This window comes from Psammomys obesus, unplaced genomic scaffold, assembly GCF_907164565.1.
Source record: "Psammomys obesus unplaced genomic scaffold, mPsaObe1.curated_primary_1811, whole genome shotgun sequence".
NCBI lineage: Eukaryota > Metazoa > Chordata > Mammalia > Rodentia > Muridae > Psammomys > Psammomys obesus.
Genome location: NW_026596100.1, coordinates 1,346,199 through 1,354,213, shown reverse-complemented (window position 1 = coordinate 1,354,213; position 8,015 = coordinate 1,346,199). Strand labels below are relative to the sequence as shown.

Here is an 8,015-nt window from a genome sequence, read left to right as displayed (position 1 = left end):
TGCTTGGAATGTCGAGTCTTGCCTTCCTGGGCGACTGACCACTAAGACTCCTCCAAGTTAAACCTACCTGCTTGGTGACCTCGGGTTAAAACAAACCATGGTTCTCTTATTCCACGGCTCTTGTCAGTCCACCCGCCAAGGACTTAACTCCATCATCCCTGCTTGGCATTAGTGCCTCCATCTCCGAAGGGTGAGACAGTATCACTAAATTTAACAGCATCTCATAACAATGTGGGTAAGCATGGTTTATTTATTCTTATGTGTGCATGTATATGATACATGTGTGTGAGTACAGGCCCAGTGGGGACATCAGCGGACAGTTTCAGGGAGGTGTTTCTCTCCTTCTCAGTGGGCTCCGGGACTTAACTTGGGACATCAGGCCTTTGAAGTCAAGCACTTTTATCAGCTGAACCATCTATCTGGCCCAATATGGATTTTTGTAGTCTTTGACTTTTTAAAACCCACTTTATTTGGGGTTCCTTATGTCTGTCTCTTCCTCCCTTTTCCATTCCAATCCCTTCCAACACCAGGCAGGAGAGAAAGTAGTTCCTTGGGGTAAATCCACTCTTCGTCCTCAGGATACCAGCAGCCCAGTCAAACAGCAAACCAGCAATGCAGCAATAGTGAAAGCAGCAACAAGGTCCAGCAACAGCAGCAGCAAGATTCAGCAGAAGCTTCACAAAGAATTCTCTGGAGCTTTTCTCTCTAGGAAGCACAGTAAGGGGATATAAAGTGTTATGATACAAAGCCATCTCTCTCTCTCTCTCTGCTCCTACCCATACCTTTCTAAAGTCTACACAAGGAAGTCCTTCAGCTGGCCAAAACCACTCACGTAAATACGACAGTTTTCTGTTGACAAGGATCACTCACCCCCTCAGGAGGCTGCTGTCAGCTGATGAAGATCACATGCCCCTCACGAGGTCACTATCAGCCATGGACAAAGCATTTCCACATCTCACACTTGAACTACAAAAAAACAAAAACAAATAAACAAAAAAATGAAAACAAAACAAAACAAAAAAACCCACATCCATACAATACAACCAAAACTTCCACCACAGATTTTAATCAGAAATTCTTTGTAAAGGATTTTCTTTGACTAGAATGAATAATTTGAATACACTGCTTTGGGCCAATGATAAGCCAGCCAGGGTTCCTTGATGTGACAGAAGGCTGAGCTGGGAAGCATTTGGACTTTGCCTCAACAGATGAGAGTCACATCAGTGGGGTCACATACTGGGGCAGGGAACAAGAGGTACACGTGGAAGAAACTACATAGCAAAATGATAGAGTGTTTAGAGAAACCCCAGGAGAGCCCTTCAAAACACCCAACAGGGAGAGATGACAGACTGAACACGCACCAAGGAGAGAGGGCTGATTCTTTTATTCAATAGTTCCATCAAAGCCAGACTGTGTGCTCTTGATGTCTATTTTCCATCCAGCCACCGCCAGGACAAAAGGGGGCACTTATGTAAGGGGAATAGTGTGCTCTAAAAGACGTCCATGTCAGAGTGAGGGGCCAATCGTGGACCCTGTTCCCTCTTCCAGACTTCCAATGAGAAGGACCAAATATGGAGGATGACATAAAGATGTCTGCAACTGCAGTTTGCAGCTTTGATGATTACCCTGATAGGAACATTTTAAACACTAGTGTTGAGGTTAAGGTAGAAGCTGAACTTTGAAAGTGCGACAGACTAGTGACTACAAAAGTCAAGACATCATCCCTTGGCAGAGCTCGAGCTAGCCCAGGCAGAGCTTGTGAGAAGAACAAAGGTGAAGAAAGAATAGCATTATCCCCTCCTTGTATTCTACTGCGCCCCACTTTTCAAACATTAGGGCTACGTCAAACGATGCCTACACAGACAGAGAGAAGCTGCCCCTAAAAGGCCTGGGGCCACCCTCAGCTTCTCTCTTGCGACCTCCTCCATCTCACCTTTAAATGAATATTGAGGTAACATTGAACAAACACAGGCTGGAGAAGTGCCTTTATCAATTATATAATTTGGTCCAGCCCTGATCCAACATTTTGATTTCCTGGCTAAATTAAGAAACCAATTTTAGGAAATTCTAAATTAAATAGATTTGAAATAAGAAGGCATGAAACATTTTTCTTTTCCAAACCTGGCTGCTCCTTAACTATTCACTCAGGCCTTTAGAGATGTGCCAGAGGATAAATAGGTACAAACCTTATGCAATAATTATCAAAAATAAGTTAGCACTTTTCTGGGTGGTGGTTCATGGTTTATAATTATGATACATACATACTTCTCTGTAAGTTTTAATGTTTTAAAGCAATGAAACTATTACTTGTATCTATACTTACATCTATACCTATATATACTTATGGCTATAGTGTTACTTATATGTACCCATATCTATAATTATATCTTTACCTATATTTATACTTATAACTGTATCTATGCTTATACATAATTATATCTATACCTACATCTATATATGCAGGTTTCATATGAAGACACATTTATCATATTTTTGAAAGATGTTTTTAAAAACAGAGCAGATCTCATTCATTTGTTCTTAGATTTAGAAAAAGTTTTCCAAAATAAGCATCTTTGGGGAATTCCTGCCTAGAAAAGAACTAGAGCATTAGGCTGCTAAAAATAGTGCGTAAGAGTTTCAAAGATCTTGTCATTCTCCTGACATTCAGTGAAAATATCTTAGTCTTCATTCTGTATAATCAATTATATATATAATCAATAGAAAACATTGTCCAATTAATACAGTTCTGATGAAATAAGAAGCTGAATGCTGGAGACAACATTTTCAATGAACGCTGTCTGTCCAGTGAATGCTCCTACACTGGAGATTTTCTTTAGTTTTTATGATTCTACACAGGCAGTGCAAAAAACCATGAGGAGAACCCAAACTTTCCAAGTGAATGATGTTTAAAGCCACGTGCTGTAATACATTCCTAGCAGGATGGTCTAATGATAATAAACAAAGGAAATCATGGGTTTCTAAGGCTTCAAAGGTCAGGTCTCAGCATATGAGGCCTTTCAGAAGGTAAAGACGTCTGCTTAGTTGCCAAGCGTGGGACACTCAAGTCTCAGCAAGCTTCTTTAACATTCTCCTCTGCACATTTATAAGCAGATAATTCACAGGGTAGATTATTTGTGTAGTACCCCATGTGCTGCGCGAGGAAAAATTCGCGCATGCCATCTGTTCACGTAGATTCCAATATAAATGATGTTTATGCACTCTGGATACCTGGGTAATTTGGCCCATATCTTCAACTGCTGCAGTGGCTTTGGGCTTCCTCCAACCTGGGACCGACGATGGGGGTGGGGAATAGTTATCAAACATCTCTTCATTTCTTTTTACTGTTTTAATTAATTCTTTGATCATTTCACCCAATGTGGTTTGATCCCATTCACTACAACTTCTCCACTTATCTTTTCACCTCTTTGCAACCCCTAATTTTGCTTCTTAAAAAAAAAAAAATCAGTGGCTCATTGACTCTAATACACCGTACATATGCTTCTTAGTGTGGGGATGCTCTTTGGACTGTGGTCATCCTGCCAAGAACCAGACTTTTGAAGTAAAGAAAATCTACTCTTCCTCCGACAGAAGCCGTCAACTCTTTAGGGTGGGGCTCACGAACCTTCCCACTCCGCGCTAGAATGCCGATCGTGGCTTGACACGGCGTAGGTTTCGGACAGGCAGCCACAGCTGCTCTGAGTTCATGAGTGCAGCTCATCACATCATGTCCAAAAGACACTGTTTTACCAAAGGTTCCCCCCCCCCGCCAATATCTGGCTCTTACAATTTTCCCAGACCCTCTTCTAGGATGGTACCTGAGCCCTGTGGAGATGGTGTGATACAGATGGCTTTTTCGCATTTGAGCAAATGGACATTTATTCTCTGCTCTTGGACCAGTTGTGAGTGTCCACTACTCAGAGAAACTTCTCTGATGACATCTGAGGGCTGTACCAACACAGGGGAAGAGAGACGTAAACCTAGAAGGCAGTCTGACGGGATGTCCAGTTAACAAAGTAATAGCACTAGGTTGACATCTGGGGTCTCTTCTTAGCTGTAAGGTATTCTTCTCTGCCACCGGAAGGTGTTTGCAAGCCGTGTTACACCTATTTTATAGTCTCGGCATGGTGCCTCCTTTATTTCTCTGCAGTTCCTTTGGGCCTCCCTTCAGAGTCTTCTTTAGATATTACTCTCTTCTCGCAGCACCAGACCACCCCACACACCATACTTTCATGAGTTACACAGGAAATCCAAGCCCAGCAAACATATCATGATTTGAGAGATTTCCTGAAGATGTGCAGGGCCAAAGGGAAGAAGCACATTGAATAGCACTGAGCACGATGGGGCCATTCATGTGTTGTTGTTGGCTTCTGCTTCCCAGTGTCCTCCTGTGGCTGTCATTAGCTATATCCCCAAGGTTGCTGTTCCTGAGCATGGCATACTTTCCAGCCTGAACTCCCTGGGTTAACTGTACAGGAGTTCTGGCATGATTTGGCCTTCTAATAGCCACTCCACTCTTTTCTTAGTAGGCTTTTTTCTTTCTTCCTCATTTCTAGTGCATGCTATTTTGGGCAAACTGCCAAATTAAGGTGTCCTATAGCCCCTGGCAGAAGGTCTTGTGACTTAATCTGGGCCAATCAGCAATTCTTTTAGCATTTGAATTGATGTTGCAAGTTCATCCAGACAGTTGCGTCCCCAAGAAACTGCCTGGCAGACTCTCTTGCTCCTGTTTGGCAGCCTTTCCTCCATTTCTTCAGCTTTGTCACTTCTCATCCATGTACTTTTGGGTATCGAAAGATACCCCAAATTATCCATCCTTCCTTCCTTCCTTCCTTCCTTCCTTCCTTCCTTCCTTCCTTCCTTCCTTTCTTTCTTTCTTTCTTCCTTTCTTTCTTTCTTTCCTTCTCTGCTTTGAAATATTTTTTTTACTTGCAAAAGATTTAACAGATGAATACTTTATACTTTTGACATATGAACATTTTAAAATTCCCATAGTAATCAAATATACTATAGTCTTTAAAATAAAAATAAGAAGTGGAGAGGGAAATCCTTGAGCAACCAGTAATAGGCTTTCCAGTAATAGGGGAGTGAGAGGAAGAAGCCTAAAGTTAATACAAACTGTACGTAGATAGAGTTAATTCTGCCCACAAAGGCTCTAATATTTGTCCAAGGTGGGCTGAGATGGTCAGCCCTGGCATTATTCACCAAACCATGGAGATATTTCCTAAGAATGAAATCATGGTTTTACATTCATTGTTCTTTGTTATTTATGGAGAGTCAACATTCCTTCTACTGTCTTGATGTTCTTTCTCCCTGTCACACGATTAACCAGAATAGCTTAATTGTACCTTCTTTTCAGCAGGAAAAATCCATTGTTAATATGTTAAATATTTTATTGTCCTGGTTTTCTCTATGGTTAAGTAGCTCCTAAATAGAACCTATCAGTCAGATTCACTGAATGCTGAGTTTAAAGGAATTTGCAACTTTTACCAAATGGTCATTCAGAGTTTGTGGCAAAAATTGTACCAGTAAGCCACAATTCCATCTGATCTTGAATAGTGATCTGTGGGGGAAATTTAACAGTAGTCTAAATTTTTTGTCTGGCAGCTATCTTCAAGGGAACATTTTGAGAAAAAGAGATATTTAAAAGATAAACATCTATCTCCGAGATATGGTCAGACATGAATGGTGGGATAGCAGTTGCCAGATAGAGCAGGTTATGTGATTTCACAGAAGAGAAAAGACATTCTAGGAGGAAAATTATGATGCAAAAGTATGATATATTCAGTCAAAGTAGAAACTGGTGTGAATCAGACTTCATGATGCTCTAATATTGTGATTGATTATCTTGACTCTGAAAGAACTGAGTCTTGCAGATTTAAGGCATTCTAAAGTGCTCTGTAGGTTGCCATGGTAACTCTCCAAAATGTGTTTTCCTACACTATTTAGGGGCATTTTCTGCTGTACCAATTGACAAGTGGCTAATAGAGATGGCTGCTCGGTCAGTCTGTGGTTCCCAGAGTATCTTTGGTCAGGCCTCTGAGGAAAAGATAGTTATCTTTTAGGATACTTTGCATTTTTCAAATGACTTTGACATTCTTGACAGAATTTATGAAGTAGGTCTCCCTTATTTAGCCAAGGAAACAAAGGGCTCATGGGTCCAGAAAGCTTTTTCAGCCCACAGAAAATGGCAATTAAGTCACCACAGAGAAATTGTTCTTCAGTTTATTTTGAAAAATAATATCTCATTCATTCACAATTTCCTAGTGAAAAGGGAGTGTCCTTTTATCATTTATTATTCATTCATATTTCTCCAAATAAAATTTAGGCAAGGCCACAATAGGCCCAGCGACTCACGCTTATAACTCCAGCACTTGACAAGCCGAGGCAGGAGACTTGTTCTGAGATTGAGGGCAGCTTTACCTACCAGCTACACTGCAATTAATCATTAACAACAACAACAATAAGTTATAAAATCTTTAAGTATTGAACACCTGATTTGTGTTACCCATTATGCCAACCTTTCCCTCCTGTAGCCACCCTGTAAAATAGGTATTGTTACAGCCATTACCAAGAGTCTAAACAGAGAAATTCTTTAACTTGTCCAAGTTCTTAAAGAGTGGGAACAAAATTGGGAAATGGGTTCATCGGCTGCCTAAACCCACACACTAGGCCATTTTGACACAACTCTCTGTTGCTGCATTTGCACTTGAGAGGTGTCTGTTCTGTGTAGCAGTGTGATAGGACCGTGCACCTAGCATACTTTGAAGTGAATTAAATATAAGATTCTGGGGCTAGCGATCTTTGGGTTCAGACCCACGCAGCAGCAATTTGTAGCTAGCACTCTTTCTAACGATTCAAAGGACTTCATGAGAACAAACGAAAAGCCGATCTCCACAGCTTGGTATGGAAGTGTAGTACAGATGGCCAACCTCAGGTAGAAGAATGGTTCTCACCCAACCCATTCTCCTCCCTTCAAGGAGTAAGCCCCCGGCAAAAGGCTTCCTTCAACAAATGCCTCCTGAATCTTACTGCCTACTCTGTCCTCGAGGAGGCTGATTTAACAGCTGACAGTACAGGTCAAGCTCCCATTCTTCAATCATTATTTTCCTGCAGTAACCTCTCAGGATGCCCCATTACTTGTAGGTAAAGGCTCAAACCTCTGAGCAAGGAACAGTGAGTTATTTGAGTGGGCCTCAGTCGTGGAGGAGAGATGGTCACACGGTTTGAGAGAGTACTGGAAATACAAGATTTGGGTATATGGAATGAGAGAGAGCAGTAAAGGTGGAGGAAGGATGCTGAGAAGCTCGGGACCACAGACAAGAGTTCTGGGAAACAGGAATTCTGCCTTGGCTTGGGAGCTCTTTGTATGTTGTCTGGCACCAGCCTATCTTCTCCTGTAGGCTCCACGAGGAGGGGACTGAATCATTCCCACCATCGAATCCCCACATCCAACCCAGGCCATGTAGAAAGAGTTCAGCGAGTGTTCCAATGCCTAAATCATCTGGATCATTCATGCTTTTCTTCTGAAACCAAGTGAGACCCCCCCAGACACGTAAGCCGTCCCCGAGGACTTTTTCCAAACAAGGATCCCAACCCTTACGGCAAATAACTGTGAATCTATTTTGTGTGACACAGTTGGGTAATTTGTGTGCACATTCATGCTTGAGAGACGTTAGATCATTTAGTGATTTTTAAGAAAACATGAGCAGCCTATGACAACACCCTTCAACTTATAATAGTGCCTAGGGACAAAAGGCGAGGGCAGAGCCTCAGCATAGTACGACAGGACTGACCCTGAGGTCCTGTAAACCTCCTTAAATGCTGTGACACCCTGGAAAGAAGGGCTTTGTAGCTCCTGACAAAGTTAGGAAGCTCTAGCCAGAACAAATTGCATTTGTCAACCTGGAAACATTAGAGAAAGTTTGTTCTTTTGTCCAGTCATTTAGCAATAAGGTGAAGCTTGCCAGCCAGATTTATTGGGATATTGGATTTTATGTTTCTTGTATCGAATAATA

At 41.7% G+C, this 8,015-nt stretch overlaps 1 long non-coding RNA gene across 1 annotated transcript in view; it reads right to left on the bottom strand.

The window, feature by feature from the left end:
- Positions 1-230: 230 nt before the first annotated feature.
- Positions 231-8,015, bottom strand: part of LOC129692129 (uncharacterized) — a 27,222-nt gene continuing 19,437 nt past the window's right edge. Inside the window, exons 3-4 of the long non-coding RNA XR_008722637.1 lie at positions 871-966; positions 231-705 (exon numbers count right to left, since the gene is read on the bottom strand). This is a non-coding gene — a long non-coding RNA (uncharacterized LOC129692129). The remainder of the gene's footprint in view (positions 706-870; positions 967-8,015) is intronic.